Here is a 19,569-nt window from a genome sequence, read left to right on the forward strand (position 1 = left end):
GATGAGTGCTTGTTTAGTACCATTTGAAGTAAAAATTGAAAGGCTTTATCGGCTGAGAAGAAAAAGTCTCAGTGTCTCAGATGAAAGCAGGGAAATCTAATGAATTTAAATGTATCCCACCAGGGTAGCCATATTTCTTCTCACTGTGAGACATTGATGTCTCTCAAATTAATGGAAGTAAATTACTATCTTAATCTGACAAATCTATCACTGTTTTATCAAATCAGTTTGCCAGCTCCCAAACAGATCAGGGAAATAGCAGAGGAGTAGCAATGAATTTCTTTCTTTCCAAAGAGTAGGGTGAACCCCATATTCTGAAAGACCATTCATGCCTCAGCCTTACTGACTTACTTTCATCCCGTTTGATAGAGCTCTTTGTGCCAAAAATAATTGTCAGAACAAGCTCAGAGAAATAACTACATCCTAAGCATAGAGAGCACTGGATCTCTGTGCACATGGATCAATGTTTTCCATGTCTTTTGCACCGCCCTTTCTGGCATAATGACCCTGTGGCCTCCAGAGAGCATGTACCAGGGCTGGAATGCAGGCCACGTGGAGGAAGACCCACCTCCCCTCAGCAGCCTTGACATTGTTCTGGCTCCTTCGCAAGCCAGGCCTGCGTCCCACCTGTTGAGAAATCGGCTTGCCACGACCAACCAGTCAGCAGGTAAATTCTACCACCCCCTGGTAGAAATACTCCCTGTGTGGACACCAAAGCGTCTTTGTTGAGATACACGTGCCGCTTATTCTGAGGCATTTAACAGCAAATGAAAGCACTGGAGACTGCCTCTCTCTCTTTCTCTCTCTCTCTCTTTAGTTGGGAAGTCGTGTCTGACTCTTGTAACCCCATGGACTGTCAGGCTCCTCTGTCCTGCAGAAATGCACGCCCTTCTGTACTGACTTCCATGATGACAGGGCACCGCCACATAAGTGCCACAAAAACACTGCCACCTCCACTTCTCTGGCACATTGAGCAATTAAGACTTATTTTATGAAAGCATGTCTTTCTTAAGCTGTGTATTCCTAGCACTTAAAAATGTTTTGATATTAATCAACTAAATATTACCATCCCAGAGATGGAGTTTGCTTAAAATTGTTTGTTTTCTCTTCTTTGTCTGTGTTCTATTTTTGCACTCTTTCATATTTTCTTTCCTTCTAGTTTTCCTTCTTTTCTTCATTACTCTCTCCTTTTTTAAAATTTTTAATTTCAGCTTTATTGAGGTATAATTGATAAATTCAATTGTAAGATATTTAAAGCCGTGATTTAATATACATGTACATCGTGAGGAATTTGTCCCAAGTTAATTAACACATCAATCACTTCAATTATCTTTTCTTTGCATTTTTGGAGAACATTTAAGTTCTGTTCATATCTTAGCAAATTTCAATTATGCAATACAGTGTTTTCAACTATGGTTACCATGTTTTCCATTATATCCTCAGGCCTTATTTATCCTGTGGCTCTAAGTCTGTATCCTTTTACCAATCTCTCCATATTCCCCCGCCCCTCTTCCCTGGCAGCACTTTTCTACTCACTGTTTCTATGAGTTTTAAGTCTTTTTTTTTTTTTTTATTCCACATATAAGTGATACCATGCAGTATTTGTCTTCCTCTGTTTGGTTTATTTCCCTTAGCATAATACTCTCAAGGGCCATCCATGTTGTCACAAATAGCAGGATTTCTTTCTTCCTAATGACTGAATAATATCATATGTACAATACATTATTGTTATATTAAATTATAAATTAATATTATGATTATATTATATTCTAATTGTTAACATTATAATTATATGGTAATATATCATTATAGATATTATATATATATTTCACCTCTTCTTTATCTATTCCTCCATTGATGGACACTTTGGAGAAGGAAATGGCAACCCATTCCAGTACTCTTGCCTGGAAAATCCCATGGACAGAGAAGCCTGGTAGACTACAGTCCATGGGATTGCAAAGAGTTGGACACGACTGAGCGACTTCATGACGACGATTGATGGACACTTAGGCTATTTCCATTGATAGACACTTGGCTATTGTGAATAATACTGCAATGAACATTCTAGTACAGATATCCCTTCAATATTCTGTTTTCATTTCCTTTGGATATACACTGAGAAGTGGGATTGCTAGGTCATATGGTTTTACTTAGATATAAGAACCGCAGGTTCAATTCCTGGGTTAGGAAGATCTCTTGGAGGAGTACATGGCAACCCACTCCAGTATTCTTGCTTGGAGAAGTCCATGAACAGAGGAGCCTGGAGGTCTACAATCCATAAGGTCGCAATGAGTTGGACACGACTGAAGTGACTCAGCATGCACATATGTATGGTTTTAGTCTTTTTAATTTTTTTGAGAAACTTCCATAGCATTTTCCATAATGGCTTTACCCTGCCTCTTTTATTAAATCTTCCTGATTTCTTGTTCTCTTTCATTCCTTCCTTTTTCCCTTTCTTCCTTCCTTCTTGATTTCATATGTTTTTTATTTCTGCTTTTTTTTTTTTCGTCTGAGCCACAAGGCATGTAGAATCTTAACTGTCAGACCCATACCCTCTGCAGTGGAAGAACAGAGTTTGAGCCACTTGATAGCCTCTTTTTTCTTTCTAGGTTTTTTTTTTTTTTCTCCATTGTATTTTTCTGACTGAAAACCAGAAATCTAATTATTACTGATTTTTTTTTTAAAGCAATCCTTTTGGAGTAGCCTGTTAAATTTCTGTCTCTTCCTTTGAAAACCATAAAAATGATTGGTTCCAATAGGTTTTGTGTTTACAGTCTGAGATTTATGTTTGGAATAATCAGAGTCTTCATTTGTAGGTTCTGAGTATTTCCTTCTCTTTGGCACTGGTACTAATAGCCACTTCATTATCATTTTAAGTAAGTCTTTGGTATCACTCATTATTAAATGCTGCTATAAAAATTGTTTTATCCAAGACTATTTCATTATCATCATGAAATTCACTTAATTAGCATGTTTTTAAAATTAGAACACATTAAAAATGAAATGCAGTAAGTTTACCAGTACTTAATGCTTTAAGACATACTGTTATCTTTCTGAAGGGAAATTTCAGAGTGTGCATCAAAAATATGAAGAATGGATATACTCTTTGACCCAGAAATCCCATTGCTAGGACTTCATCCTAAGGAATTGACTCCTAGAATATTTATTGCAACACTGTTTATTATCAATATAGGTTAGAAATAACCTCAGTCCCCAAAATGGGTATTGCCTAAATAAGTAATGAGTCACCCATAATACGAAATATCACATATCCATTAAAAATTATGTTGCAGAAGATTATTTTTATCACATGGGAAAATGTTTCTAGTATGTTAAGTAAGCCAAACAAGTTACAAAATGAGGTATATGTTGTGATCTCAGCTTGGCAATATATTGCCTCTCAGCTCCAAACCCACTTTCATTACATCTGCCTTAATGGGCTGTACCCTTCGAACATTTTTCCTTTGCAATGAGCTCCACATTAGGTTTGTTACTAGAGGGAGCGGGAGAGACAATGTAGGAAGAAGAAGCTTCCCCTCCTGGTTCAGAAGCTTCCCTTTGTTTCTATTCTTGCTCCTTCGCCACAGTCAGAGGCCTCTGCGCCAGCCACCCACCCAGAGTATGCAGTCCCTCTGAAAGTACCGGCCCCTCCCCAGCCAGCGACCACTTGCAGCGGCACTCCCAGCGAGACCACCATCACCCTACCCCGCCAGGAAGGCGACTCTTACTACCCCGACTGCCTCTGAGCGCCTGCCCTGAAGAGGTGTGTCTTCTGCTTTCCCAGCAGCTGTGGACCAGTCCTGGCTCAGGCAGCCCAGAGAACGATCCCAACCAGTGAGGCTGCAGACATGTCCTCCTTTCCAGCCAGATGGCCATCTGTCTTGGCAAGAAGGCTCCCTTTGAAGTTGTACTTCTCTGGGATGCTCTTTCTCAGCCCTAGGGTATTCTTCAGACTTTTCACCTTCCTAATTATGCCTAGTTAATAGTCATAGTTAATAGTCCTTTAGAGTAAATTTTCTCTGTTCAGATTATTATGTGGTCCTGACTAACACATATGTTTATGTATGCTGCTAAGTTGCTTCAGTCGTGTCTGACTCCGTGCGACCCCATGGACTGCAGCCTACCAGGCTTCTCCGTCCATGGGATTCTCCAGACAAGAACACTGGAGTGGGTTGCCATTTCCTTCTCCAATGCAGGAAAGTGAAAAGTGAGAGTGAAGTCACTCAGTCGTGTCTGACTTTTAGCGACCCCATGGACTGCAGCCAACCAGGCTCCTCCATCCATGGGATTTTCCAGGCAAGAGCACTGGAGTGGGTTGCCATTTCCTTCTCCATGTTTATGTATAGGGAAAGAGAAAAAAAGACTGAGACAAAAAGTCAAAAACTTAACAGTGGTTGACTCTGGGTGGTGTGATTATGTCTTTTTATTTTGGTCTTTGCGAGTCACAATATTTTCCAAAATATTTTATAAGGAGATTTTTTGTTTTATTTATTTCAGATTCTATGTCTAAGATTTATTATTATGCTAGCAAAATTGAGCCCTCAGTACAAGTTTATGCTCTTGCTACAAAATTCAGACTTAAGAGCAAAATGATCATATTAAGTGCTTATTAAATCAACAGACTGAAAGGAGCTGGCCTGAGAGTGGGGCCACACAAGGTGTTACAATTTCTCCTAAGAACCAGCCTCTCTATAGTGACCACCATCGACTCCCTCAACTCTGGAGATCCACCACTCTGGTTTTCAAGCCACTCTGATGCAAAAGTGTTAAGAATTGTTTTTGTAAATGGTAAGATGGTTTTTTAAAAAACACTGTAGCAATCTTGAAAAATACATCATGCAATATCTGCAGTCTTCTGTTATTTAGAGATATATATCTATACATATAGCAAATTGGCCTGTTACTGTTTCTGCAGAACCGCCACTAAAATCCAGTGCAGGAAGGGTTCTGTGGCTGGCAGAATTCTAAGATGGTTTCCCAAGTTTCCCAGCCCTTGACACGCATGCTTCTTTCCCCAGTTATTCAGTCAAACTCTGCAACAACAGGATTTTGCAGATGTAATTAAGGTCCCAGCCTAGTTGACCTTAAAATAGGGAGATTATCCCAATGGGCCTGACCTAATTATATGAGCCCTTTAAAGAAAGAGGATTTTCTCTGACTAGTTGCAAAAAACAAAAAAGTAAGAGATTGGAAGAACAAGGGGGGCTCAACATGGAAACGTTCTCCACTGCTGATTTTGATGATGAAGGGGGCCAAGCAGCAGGGCGTAAGGGCAGTCTCCAGGGGCTAAAGGCAGCTCCCAGCTGATGGCTGGAAAAGAAACAAGGTCCACAATTCTAGAGCCCCCCAAAACGGGATTCTGCCAACAACCTAGACAAGCCAGGAAGCACATTCTTCCACAGAACATCCAAATGAAAATAAAGAAACTAGATATGGAATTTAGAAAAACGGTGCTGATGAACCTATTTGCAAGGCAGGAATAGAGATGACTCAGTCATAGAGAACAAACTTGTGAACGCAGCAGGGGAAAGGAGAGAGCTGGATGAATTGAGGGAGTAGAATGGAAACATATATATTACCATAAGTGAAATAGATAGCTAGTGGGAAGTTGCTGTATAATACAGGAAGCTCAATCCAGTGCTCTGTGCTGACCTAGAGGTGTGGGATGGGGTTGGAGGTGGGAGGGAGCATTAAGAGGGAGGGGATATATGTATACTTATGACTGACTCAGGTTGTTGTACAGCAGAAACCAACACAACATTGTAAAGCAATTATATTCCAATTAAAAATAAATATTAAAAAAAGAGAAAGAAACTAAGAAAGCAAACTGGCAGGATCCCACTGGCCATGCCTATTCTTAGGGATCCAACAATACAGAAGAAAAAATGCCTTCGAGCCACTAGAGTCCTTGAAACTATGAGATAAATCGATGTGGCTGTCTTTATGGAAAGGCATGTCCACACGCCCCACATCAGCAGAGTCTGATCATGGATACACATTCTGGATCAGAGGCCATGAGTTCATTGTTGGAGACTCTGGATCTGCCCTTCTTTATTCAAAATCTGTGGGGATTCGATCCGAATGAGGGACTTCCTGGCGGGCAAAGACTTGGGAAAGGACTACTTTTTGTCTTGGTTACTGTTTTGAAGATAAACACTGGATGTATTGTCTTATTCCTGGAGCCCTGAGGGATAATCAGTGACACTATCTCATTGGCTCCTTTACTGCTAACACCAAGGCAAGCCAAGATCTGCAGCATTATTAGTTAGAAGGAAGTTTTTGGAGATGAGGTCTAGAAAAAAAAGTTCTAATCTCTTATTCAGCAACAGGTTTGTGTTTTCTAACACTTTTTTACACCTGCTATTAACTCCCTCCCCCTTCTCATTTAGCCCTTGTTTTCCTAATATGATCTCTCTAATTTGATTACTTTTTGCTTTTATTTTTGGTCTTCTCTGTAGCCATTTTTTCCCAATCTCCTTCTTATTATTGTCCATTTACCCAAGAGTAAGAGAAAAGAGGCATAACTTTTACCAGAAATCGTGAATAATTTGGCCCGTGCGTGCGCACTCAGTCGCTTCAGTCATGTCCGACTCTGTGTGACCCTGTGGACTGTAGCCTGCCAGGCTCCTCTGCCCATAGGATTCTCCAAGGCTAGAATACTGGAGTGGGTTGCTCTGCCCTCCAGGGGATCTTCCTGATGCAGGGATTGAATCTGTGGCATCTCCTGCATTGCAGGCAGATTCTTTATCCACTGAGCTCCCCGAGAAGACCAGTGATTTGGCCATCAGCTTTCAAATCCTCAATTAGAATTTGAAATCTGGTTTCAGATCACTTCAAATGATCTTGCCAGTTATCAGAAAAGGAGAAGGTAAAAGGAGGAGATTGAATTTGCCAAGTCCTGAAGAGAAGGGGTTGGTCTGTGTAACTTTGAACTTAGATGAACTTCACCAGAGTGAAGAAATTGCTGCCATGGACTGCAGCTGCATGGGACCTTCCACCCTCCAGCAGAACTTTCTCTGCCTTCCAGGAGAGTTCCTTTTATCCCCGTTTCCCAACAGGTATTAATCCTGGTCCACTAATTCTGGATGTTCTCTCTGTGAATGGTTATTTCTCTAGTCTCCCACAACCACATCAAGAATAAGCAAAAGAGCACTTGATTCCTCTTTGGGATAGTCAAATGGGGATTGAACTACAGAAGCCGTGAAATCACAGTGAAAGCCTGTGAAAAGATTCACTTGGAAGGACAGTGATGCAGATTTCCTTGTTGACAAGACTGACATTATAGATTTGAGAGTCTTCATCGCTGTTTCAGTCCGCACTCACCAAGAAGAAAAATGATTTCAAACTCGAGTTGAAAATTCACTAGCAGCTGAGTTTCTCACCAGCCTTCCCTCTGCACAGGGTCATTTCTTTGGGGACTTTTTTCCACTGGAAAAGTTAGAAACAACCCCATCCAGCAGCACGGGTGGAATGGAGTTTAACATATAGGAAATCTGCTTGGTGAATGTTAGGGACTGAACTGTGTCCCCTCAAGCAAAATGCATATGCTGAAGTCTCAAGCCCAAGCACCTCAGACCTTATTTGGAAATAGGATCATTTTCTTAATAGAAAATTAAGATAAGCTCATATAGGAATATGGGCTTCCCAGGTGGCACAGTGGCAAAGAATCTGCCCGCCAATGTAGGAGACACAGAGACATGGGTTCAATCCCTGGATCCGGAAGATACTCTGGAGTGAAAATGGCAACTGACTCAGTAGTCTTACCTGAAAAATCCCATGGACAGAGGGACCTGGTGGGCTACAGTCCATGGCGTTGCAAAGAGTCGGACATACTGAGTGACTGAGCGCGAGCACAGCGTAGGAACAGTGTAGGCCTGTAATCCAATATGACTAGTGTCCTTATAAAAAGGGGAAATTTGGCCACATGGACACACACAGAAGGAAAGCCATGTGAAGACTGAAGTTATGGGGCCACAAGCCAAGGAACGACTAGAAGCTTGGAAAGAGCCCCAAAACAGACCCTTCTCCAGCACCTTCCAAGGATGCACAGGCCTGCTACACCTTGATTTGGGACTTCTGGCCTCCAGAACTGTAAGACAGTAAATTCTGTCCAGACAGTCTTAGGAAACTGATATTAATACAATGAAGACAGTGATTCTCTCTCAATTTTGCATAGCCTTGGCAAACATACATCATTATTGGCCTCATATAATTTGGGTTTTCCAGATTACACAAGGTTTGAAACAAGAGAGATGTTCAGGGCTGCACAAAGCTTCGGACCTAGGAGCAAGCCAGAGCTCTCTGGGAGCTGCTCCCCAAACCGATCTCAGTGAAGTTCAGATACGAGTCCCCATGACATCCTTTACCACTGACATTGCACTGTGCTGACCAGACCAAGGGGCTGCTGCTCATGCTTATTACGTCATGTCTTCTCCTGCTGAAAGTGGATGGAAGAGTAACTGTGGTCTTTTTTTTTTTTTTTTTTAATGATGAGACTATTCACAGGAAAGTAAGGATTTCCAGTTCTTTCCATATAAAAGTGTCTTTTTTCAGGATTTAAAAAAATACCCTCACAACTACTTTTCGAATGGTTACCTAAAATAGCTTGAACATTTTACTCTTCTTCCTCATTTGGGAGAAGTCTATATTATTTTTTAGCAACTCACCACTTTGAATCACTCCTGTCAAATTAGCCATATTTGTTTTTCTTTCTGTGTGAAGGTCTTTTGTGGTGATATAATCAAATTAACTCATTTAAAAGTCAGCCGTGTCTTTTACTGATTTTTCCTGATATTGAAGCTTGCAGTTGGCTGCAGTATCAATGTTTAAATTTATTTTACGAACATTGAGCTAAAGCCACTTAATCGAGCATGGATTCTAAGCAAATATGTACAACATATATGCAAGTTATGCCCCATCTTATCTACAAAGATCTTACCCTTATATTTTAAGATACAGCTTCTGTATTTCAGAACGGAGCACATCTGTAGAAAGTACAAGTTGGAGTGTAACTTTCCTCTTTATCTTTAACATCAGATCTATGGATGGTTTCAACACAAGATTTAAAGACAGATAACAACTCAGCTTGTATTATTAGTCTGCCCCTAGCTTTGCGAGCTTCCCTGGTGGCTCAGAAGGGAAAGAATCCGCCAGCAATTCAGGAGACCTGGGTTTGATCCCTGGGTTGGGAAGATCCCCTGGAGGAGGACACGGCACCCAGTCCAGTATTCTTGCCTGGAGAATCCCTATGGACAGAGGAGCCTGGCGGGCTACAGTCCATAGTGTTGCAAAGAGTCAGACACGACTGAGTGACTAAGCACAGCCTAGCTTTGCAGGTAATAGTCTCCTAAGCTCAAAATGAGGGAAAGATTAGTGACTCAGAAGCAGAAAGCATCTGGTGCTTCTGTGGACTCTCAGCTTCCTCAGACTCCTGCCTGAATTCATTTTGGCTCATCTTCCAGTTTCCAGTATGAAAGAGTAACAAATGTATGAAGGAAAATAGGGCGCCTTTAGCAAAATGCAAAAGGAACTCTTTATAGTGACCAAAGAAAAAAACTCCTAATTTAAATCAAGGAAGAGGTAGGTTTAAGATGAAAATCTTTAGTACTTGGGTGAGGAAAGGTGTTAAAGGTTTAAACATGATTTGGCAGCTCCTTACGAGCTTCAGTGTCCTTTAAATTTTTCTTCCTGTGGTTTCTCAAGAACCACGCATGCCTCCACCCCAGGAACCTCTCCAAGGGGTCCCAGTGTCATTTCATATGCCCCAGTGTCCATTTGGTCAAGGACATTGGAGAGAGAACATGATGGCACATCAGAAAAATGCCGCTCCTCACCATAGCAAAAGCAATTCAAACAGCACGTCCTCCTGGCAGACTGTCCCCAGCATCATCCTTTTAAGTGAGAGACAGTACATTATACTCCTGAAACCATCTCTGGCTAGAATACCTGTTGTTGTTTAGTTGCTAAGTCGTGTCCGACTCTGCAGCCCCACAGACTGTAGCACGCCAGGCTTCCCTGTCCTTCACCATCTCCCAGAGTTTGCTTAAACTCATGTCCATTGAGTTGGTGATACCATCCAACCATCTTATCTTTTGTTGTCCCCTGAGTTTGTATTTTTTAAAAAGTGATCTGTGAAGAATGGGAAAAAATCTTGTAAAATTCCCCTTTTAACTCAAATGTTGGCCAGAAGTATTTGATTGGGAAGGAGTTTTGTCTCCAGCTGGATGTGGTTGATTGGAGAATTGTCTGGAACCAACTGACCGTTCTCACCTATGTGATTTTTACCTTGTCATTTGGAAATTTCTGAATATTCAGAGGCCTCTTAGAGACTCAAGCGATGGGTACTAATGTGTATGCAAAATTTCAGAAAAATACAGTTCTGTGTATTTCCCTGCTTCATCAGGGCAGATTGATATAGTTAATACCCACCTCCAAAAGACAGCAATTTACTCTGGTCTCACAAGTAGAATCTGAGCCAATAAACTGTAACAAAGCATAATTGTTTAAGACATATATATAACTCGACTCAAGGATAATGTTCTACACATAACTCATAGACTTAGTTCCAATCAATCCTTCTGTGAATACGCAGCGCTAACAGGCCTACTGTGGCCTTTGGATTTCCACCCACATTTTCATGCATACGTTCACTGGAAGGCACAAATTATTAATCAGAGGAGCCTGTTTTATGCTTCTATTATTTGTACCCGAGGCCATCTGGAATACCAAACAAGAGGAATAAAATTCAAAGGTCAAATCATACCCAGTGTGCCATATAAAGTTGTGAGTTAAAGATGGAAATGTTTTTTATTTAAAAAAGCAACTTTTCTCTAACTGTTTCTAGGACTCTATTTAGGTTTCAGCTTTCCAGCTGCCTGTTGCTAATGCATCATGTGAAATTAGCTATGGGGCATTTGAAGTTAGAGAGCTGATTTCAGAGCTCACTGAAATTCTAAGGGATGCACTGCATTTGATTATGATAGCTCTTTACATAGAGTTTAAAAATATAATGTTTCCCTAGCTATTAACAGGTGAAGTTAACTGAATAACTGGGAGAAAAAAAATATTTGCCTCCATATAGTAATGGACCAGCCCAAAATTTACATACTGTTTTTACATATACAGGCACAAAAACTCCTCTGCTTAAATAAAGTGACAGAGTGGAAAGAAAAAGTAGATAAGGAAGAGTAATATTTTTAAAGCACAGCAAGTGCTTAACTTAAAATGTACCATCAGGGACTTCCTGGTGGTCCAGTGGTTAGGACTCCACATTGTCAATGGCACTAAGATCCCACATGCCATGCAGTGTGGCCAAAAGATAAAAAATAAAAGGTACCATCAAATGGATTTAATCACAGAGGAGACGCTACAACCAGCAATAGAGGCTGTGCAATCTAGGAGATGGAATGTGAGAGCAGGGGGTCAGATGACTTTTTGTCTTATCTGTACAACTCTCCACCTGAGTGACCTGCTGTATACAGGCTTTGGGCCCTGGTTTACCCATAGTGGAAAATTACACATCTGATAATGTAGAACATTTCTCATACACCTCTTAGCTTTGACATTGAAGAATTATGAGACTATACTATAAGTGTAAATACGATAAGTGAGTTTGCTGTGATTCTCTCTACAATGTAAGAAAAAAAGTCAGTGGCTGACTTTGGGAAAAGTTTGAGAGAAGTCCTATTTAATAACAAGTAAATAATCCTGATACCCAACTCAGAGATTTACAGTCTCTTCTCTGAACCCTGTTGCCTCAAATGTATTTCAGAAATCAGAAATGTTAAGAATGTAGACTTATAATTGAGGACATATGTCATATATTATATAATATTTATAACATTCCCACAGAGGATGAGATGGTTGGATGGCATTGCCAGCTCGATGGACATGAGTTTGGGTAAGCTCCAGGAGTTGGTGATGGACAGGGAGACCTGGCGTGCTGCAGTCCATGGGGTCACAAAGAGTTGTGAGTGACTGAATTAACTAACATTCCCGCTGAAGTCTGGGCAGCACTCTGTAATCAAACAGAGTCACATTTCTGCCACTTAATGTATAAATGTTTGTACTAAGTGAGATAAATAAAAATGGTCAATAGCCTTGATCAGGTCATGCCATGTTTTGCTGCCAAGGAAGTTAGGAAATAACATCCAGTTTTTAGAAAAACATTTTAATTTTGGAATTGTGGCTAAGGAATTGTACACCTGTTTTATCCTTTTCAGTGTAGCATGACAGATTTAACAATCATCTCTCAAAGATGCAGTAAGATTGGTGAAACAAGTAAGAGCTTCTAGGTATAACAGTGGGGAACTGAAGGTTGAGAAAGGTACAATGATTTGACCTAAGGTTTTCCGTTTGGTTCTTGTGAAAGTGGGAACATTGGTATAAGGATGAAGCACAGTGAAACATCGCCCCAGCACTGTCCTCAGAGTCCACACTCTCGTAGAGAGAGGTAATGGCCTCATCACTTTGTCCATTGCCACTTCCATTAATACCTACCCTCATGGTGATCCAATTACTGATCTTATAATAAATTCCATATGTCCTATTACACGCACAGGGAAATGTTTAAAACACTTCTCCGAAAAGGAAATTCTCTAAATAGAAACTAATTGTTTCTATTATCTTTTGTTGTTGTTTAGTCACTAAGTCGTGTCCAACTCTTTGCGACCCCATGGACTGCAGCCCACCAGGCTCCTCTGTCCATGGGATTTCCCAGGCAAGAATACTGGAGTCAGTTGTCATTTCCTATTCCAAGGGATCTTCCCAATCCAGGGATCAAACCCAATCAGGCTTAGACACTGAGCCACCAGGGAAGCCCCTCTATTATCTTTTACAAGTGACAAAAAGTTTTTCTTTATTTTCTATAACTTATAAGTAGAAGAGCATGTGCTGTGCTAAGTCATTCAGTTGTGTCCAACTCTTTATGACCCCATGGACTGCAGCCCACCAGGTTCCTCCATCCATGGGGATTCTCCAGGCAAAAATACTGGAGTGGGTTTCCATACCCTCCACCAGGGGATCTTCCCAACCCAGGGATCGAACCCAGGTCTCCTGCATTGCAGGCAGATTTTTTACCATCTGAAGCACCTATAGAAGGGAAACCCTAGAGAAGGCAGATATTTCTCCTATTCCTGCACTGAATGCCAGCTTCCTACTGAGAGAGAGAGAAGATACAAAATGACAGGAGTGAGAAAATTTACAATTACAAAAGAAAACAGTTACAGAAAGAAACAGTTCTTCTGGAAGAGTATAGTATGCAAAGAAGTGGAAAGTACAATGTGACTGTGGAGAAGCCTGACAAACACGTCCTCAGTCCAGTGATCAAGATCAACAGCAACAGTGGTAAGTCACGCTGAAATGATGTGCCCTTGATGTGGTGTGATGAGAATGGAACTTTTCCGTGTCTCCCCTTCCCCCAAAAACTACAACCCCAGTCTAATCATGAGAAAGATATCAAACAAACCCAAATTGATGGGCATTCAACAAAATACTTGACCAGTACTCCTTAAAACTGTCAAAGTCATCAAAAAAAAAGAAGGGGGAAAACTACCTGAAATGTTATCATAGCCCAGAGAAACCTATGGAGACATGATCATTAAATGTAATGAGATACCCTGAATGATATACTGTAGGAGAAAAAAAGACATTAAGCAAAAAGTAAGTCTGAGTGAAGTATAGACTTTAATAATAATAATAATGTATCAGTATTGGTTCATTAATTATGACAAACACACCACACTAATGTAAGATGTGAATAATGAGGGAAATTGATGAGGGGCATATGGGAGCTCTCTGTACTAGCTCTACAGCTATTGTGCAAATATAAAATTATTCTAAAATTCAAAATTTATTTTAAAACAATAATATGACAAATATATATAATCAAATAGTAAAGTGGAAGGAATTATTTATGGTATGAAAGAGTTTAACTTGTATAAAAATATTTTTATTATAGAGAATGCTCTTCATTGAGAAAACTGAGAATTCCTATAACAGTGAATAAACATTAGTAGAAATCCAGTTTTATAAATCACAAACAATGAAGAGCAGCTCAGTTCAGTTGCTCAGGCATGTCCAACTCTGCCACCCCGTGGACTGAAGCACACCAGGCTTCCTTGTCCATCACCAACTACCTGGGCTTGCTCAAAACAAACGGGAAAATTCTTAAAGAGATGGGAATACCAGACCACCTTATCTGCCTCCTGAGAAATCTGTATGTAGGTCAAGAAGCAACAGTTAGAACCAGACATGAAACAACAGACTGGTTCAAAATTGGGAAAGGAGTACATCAAGGATGTATATCATCACCCTGCTTGTTTAACTTATATGAGAGTACATCCAGAGAAGGCAATGGCACCCCACTCCAGTACTCTCGTCTGGAGGATCCCATGGATAGAGGAGCCTGGTGGGCTGCAGTCCATGAGGTCACTAGGAGTCGGACACAACTGAGCAACTTCACTTTCACCTTTCACTTTCATGCATTGGAGAAGGAAATGGCAACCCATTCCAGTATTCTTGCCTGGAGAATCCCAGGGACGGGGGAGCCTGGTGGGCTGCCGTCTATGGGGTCGCACAGAGTCGGACATGACTGAAGTGACTTAGCAGCAGCAGCAGCAGAGTACATCATGAGAAACACTGGGCTGGATGAAGCACAAGCTGGAATCAAGATTGCTGGGAGAAATATCAATAACCTCAGATATGCAGATGACACTACCCTTATGGCAGAAAGCAAAGAAGAGCTTAAGAGCCTCTTGATGAAAGTGAGAGGAGAGTGAAAAATTTGGCTTAAAACTCAGCATTCAGAAAACTAAGATCATGGCATCCAGTCCCATCACTTCATGGCAAATAGATGGGGAAACAATGGAAACAGTAACAGACTTTATTTTCTTGGGCTCCAAAATCAGCACAGATGGTGACTGCAGCCATGAAATTAAGACACTTATTCCTTGGAAGAAAAGCTATGACAAAACTAGACAGCATATCAAAAAGCAGAGATATTACTTTGCCAACAAAGGTCCGTCTAGTCAAGGCTATGGTTTTTCCAGTGGTCATGTATGGATGTGAGAGTTGGACTGTAAAAAAGCTGTGCACTGAAGAATTGATGCTTTTGAACTGTGATGTTGGAGAAGACTCTTGAGAGTCCCATGGACCGCAAGGAGATCCAACCAGTCCATCCTAAAGGATATCAGTCCTGGGTGTTCATTGGAAGGACAGATGCTGAAGCTGAAACTCTAATACTTTGACCACCTGATAAGAAGAACTGACTCATTGGAAAAGACCCTGATGCTGGGAGGGATTGGGGGCAGGAGGAGAAGGGGACGACAGAGGATGAGATGGTTGGATGGCATCACTGACTCAATGGACATGAGTCTGAGCAAGCTCCGGGAATTAATGATGGACAGGGAGGCCTGGTGTGCTGCAGTCCATGGGGTTCACAAAGAGTCGGACACAACTGAGTGACTGAACTGAGCTGCTCTTCATTGTTTGTGATTTATAAAACTGGATTTCTACTAATGTTTACTCACTGTTAGAAGAATTCTCAGTTTTCCTATTTAAAATTTGGAAAATAGACCTGCAGAATTTGAAAGTGTATAGAGTTTTGTTCATATTTGTGTATCATATTTGCTAATGTAACTCATGCAATAACTCAGCCATGCAAAGGGAGTATAGTTGCTCTCTTTTGCCCAAGGGAAGTATGTGGGGGTTAGCTTTGGCATCACCCTACCAGGACACAGTATCCAAAATTTGCTCCAATTCAAGGTGCTCCTCCAAAAACCACCTTTAATTAACCTTTTGAAGCAATAAAGAATATTTTTAAAGTTACACTTTTAGGTCAAAATAAAACTTTCAGGGCTTCCCTGGTGGCTCAGTGATAAAGAATCCACATGCCAATACAGGAGACATGGATTCCATCCCTGTGGGATCTTGGAAGATCCCACTTGCTGAAGAACAGCTAAGCCTGTGAGCCACAACTATTGAGCCTGTGTTCTAGAGCCCAGGAGCTGCAACTACGGAGCCCCCCTGCCATGGCTACGGAAGCCCATGCGCCCTTGAGTTCATGCTCTGGGACAAGAAAGGCCACTGAAATGAGCAGCCCGAGCACTGCTGCTAGAGAGTAACCCCCGCTCACCGCAACTAGAGAAAGGCCCACGCAGTAATGAAGACTCAGCCGAAAATAAATAAAATTTAAAACAAAAAATGCTAAAAAAACTAAAATTTCGGAGTTAATCTATTCCTATGCCCTCAGGTACATCCTAAAGCTGAAGATTCTTCTTCTCCCTCAACAGAGGATTTTCATTAGATCCAAAATAGAGTTGTGCAGAGTAGGATTATGTCACTTGGTTTCTCTAAGGTCAGATCTCCTAACCCCGTGCTTTCTAAAGCGCTTGCTGTGTGTTTGCTGATGGACTAATTCAGAAAGGGGCTGGTGTTTCTGAAGCAGTGTGTGCTCAGACCCCTAACCACTATTGACAGATGGATTAGGCTTATAAAGAAGACCAACCAGTTTTTTTTGTGGATTAGCAGTCAGGGGAACTTGGAAGTCTTCGTCTGGCAGTGTTTAGACTTCCCTAAAATGCAGACAGACGCTGGGCCTCTTCTTACTCTGAAGCCCCCTTGTGAATATAATGGAAAACCTCAGGCCTTCCCACTGTTTGTGAGCAGTGGAGCTTGCAACTGGAAAGCTCTTTGAATAGACAGACTGCACTCCATGTGCTCCTTGTCAGGCCAACAAAGTTACTCAAGTGAGGGTGACAGGTTAGAACTGTATCAGGAACAAGGAGGAGGGACTGCCCTGGCAGTCCAGTGGTTAAGACTCTGAACTTCCAATACAGGGGGTGCAGGTACGATCCCTGGTCAGAGAGCCAAAATCCCACTTGCCCCAAGGGATGGCCAAAAAAATTTTTTTAACAAATAGAAAGAAAGAAAAGGAACAAGGAGAGGAATGGTGCCCCCTGCTTTTAATTCTTTAAAAGGCTTGATCTTTCTCTGGAGAACTTTAACTCTCCTGTCTCCTAGTTTGGCTGGACAAGAGAAAGGTTAAAGAGATTACACTTGTTAATTGAAGACATTTTTGGAGAAAGACAACTCCAAAGTAAAACCAGCCTTCCCCTTTACCCTCTGCTCTTTACTTCTCACTCCTTGAACAAGGGGTATGAGTAGTCAACCTACAAACTTGGGCAAAAGATGAAATTGCATGCGGAAATAAAGACAGAGAATCCCATGGTCACTGCAACTAGCTCAGAGCATCCTGAGTCCCTCACTACTCTCTTTCACCTTCAACTCTGTTCTATGGAATCACATTTATCCCCAAGCGCCTGCTGTAATATCCCCTCTTCTAGGAAGTCTTCATTTCTCTCAATCTACCCCTCTATTCTGGGCATGAAAAATTCATAACTCCTTCTGGGCTCTTCTCCACTCCAAGTATCACCTTAATTCATCTTACCATATTGTATTACAAGATTTTTTTGCACTGTTTTTATTTTATAGATGATTGGAACTTTTTGTCTTATGCACCACTCTAACCCCAGTACCTAAGTTGTATCTGGTACATAGCAGGTGTTCTTAAGTATTTGTTGAATAAATGAGTGAATGAATGAGTCCTAGGGGCAACATCTGTGAATAAAACTCAGGAATTATGAATGTTACATGTTCTTAGGAAGAACAGTTCCTCTCCTAGCCTCAGAAAATGAATTCTGACTGGTATAAGACTTCAATCTTCCATCTACTCTTTACCAGTGATTGCAGTGGGTGGGGAGGGGCATGTATCCATTTCACGACCATGAAACATAAGGCGAAGATGTTTGCTGACCTGATAGACCAGAAAATGTTTGATGTTCCTCTTTCTATTCCTTGTCTTCAGCATCTTTCTATTCCTCATGCCTAGTTTAGTAGCAGCATGTAGCCGGTGCTCAGTAAATATTTGTTGAATGAGTGATTGAATGAATAAGTAACAGGCGCACCAATTGCACTGTCTTGCCCAGGCATCACTTTGAGTGTGGATTTGGTGACTGACGCTGCAGCAGCTATCTTGCCACACTGAAGGAAGTGCTGAGCGTGCCAAATATCGATTGAGCTGCTGAACCAACACCCAGCATCCATCCATGTTGCTATGTAAGAAGAGCAAATCCCTATTGATATAAGTAAGCATTCATCGGTTGCTTTGTTACTTGCAGCCCGAAACATCCTAACGGATTCAGGGATCATATTCTTTTCGATGTGGCCTCTCTGCCATCTGCTGTGTTCAGCCACACCTTTCTATGTGTGCTTCTCCCTGGTGTTGAGAGACTTCACAGTCCATGCGAGAGAACACTTGAGATTTTTCTAGACCTATAAATCTCTACATTAAGTCTTTTGGTGTGACCTAGTTGTCCACAAATCTACCTGAGGACCACAAATAAGATTTTAATGCAATGTGTTAAGGGCTATATAGGAGACTTGGATGAAGCACCAAAAAAAAAAAAAAAGATTGCTACTGATACTGAACAATTGTAAATGAGTTGCATTCTTTACTTTCATCAATGAGGAAAGCCCCTCTCCCATGCTTTTTTTGCCACTTCTAATTTCCTTCTGACAGTAGAGGCCAAACCCTCTTACTCTCACTAGGTCTCTGTCATGGGCAGGTTTCAGAAATAATGTCACTAGGGAAGTAACAAGTGAAATAAAGTCTTTATTGTTCTATTTCCTCATGGATGGCCTTTAACAAATTCAAGACCAAAAAAATAAAATAAAACATTTCTCATACAAACTAACTCAATAAGAGCAGATCAAAGTGTTTGTGTGAACAGATAATTTACCCCAGGGGAAATCTCTAAACTGACTTTCCTGCAACTTGTCTCTCTCTTTCTTCCCCACAGCTCCTCTTCCTTAATCCCACCACAAAACAAGACCATAGATGAAACTCTTCAACGTGGCAACAGAGAAAATCAACCACCTGATGGATGAGTCCTCCATTTGACTTTCTTTTTTGTCCCATGTGGTCTACTGAGACAAATACATCCCACTTTCTAGGTATCTTGTTTTCTGTCTTTAAAATACTGTGATTACTGTGAGTACATGTGCGAGTACACATTTATTAGAGGAAACGGGGACACTACACCCCAATGTTTTATTATTAATAGTATAGGTTGGTTCTCTTACATTACTCCTTCATTCACACTTCTTGAGGATAGATCAGTCTACAGATCTCCAAAAAACTAAAGTAAAGCAGTGAGGATTAGAAATCGCACTTAGAGTACCTCATGCCTTCTTGACATAAAATTAACTTGACTTATAGGCTCAAGTGTTTATCTTTCACCCAGAAAGGAAGAGTCATGGTCACTACATGAGATTCATCATCTAAAGATAAAGGATGATTGAGGAAATCCTGAAGTGGATATTAGATATTAACATTTAAAGATTGACCATGTCTATATTTTTATACTTTGCATGAATGAACACTGACTACTAATACTTTACTGTGTGATTGTCACCAGAACCCAGACATTACACAAACATTACCTTATCCAAAAAGATCAAATCTCAAGTGATAAGTAGTGGCACAGCAGTCTCTCAAAAGCCTTCTGGAAA

At 41.0% G+C, this 19,569-nt stretch overlaps 1 long non-coding RNA gene across 1 annotated transcript; it reads left to right on the forward strand.

The window, feature by feature from the left end:
- Nucleotides 1-595: 595 nt before the first annotated feature.
- LOC123328483 lies at nt 596-19,086 on the forward strand. The gene is made up of 3 exons (XR_006543335.2): nt 596-667; nt 17,985-18,143; nt 18,858-19,086. It is a non-coding gene; the product is annotated as an uncharacterized LOC123328483 (long non-coding RNA).
- Nucleotides 19,087-19,569: the final 483 nt, after the last annotated feature.

This window comes from Bubalus bubalis, chromosome 2 (genome assembly GCF_019923935.1).
Source record: "Bubalus bubalis isolate 160015118507 breed Murrah chromosome 2, NDDB_SH_1, whole genome shotgun sequence".
NCBI lineage: Eukaryota > Metazoa > Chordata > Mammalia > Artiodactyla > Bovidae > Bubalus > Bubalus bubalis.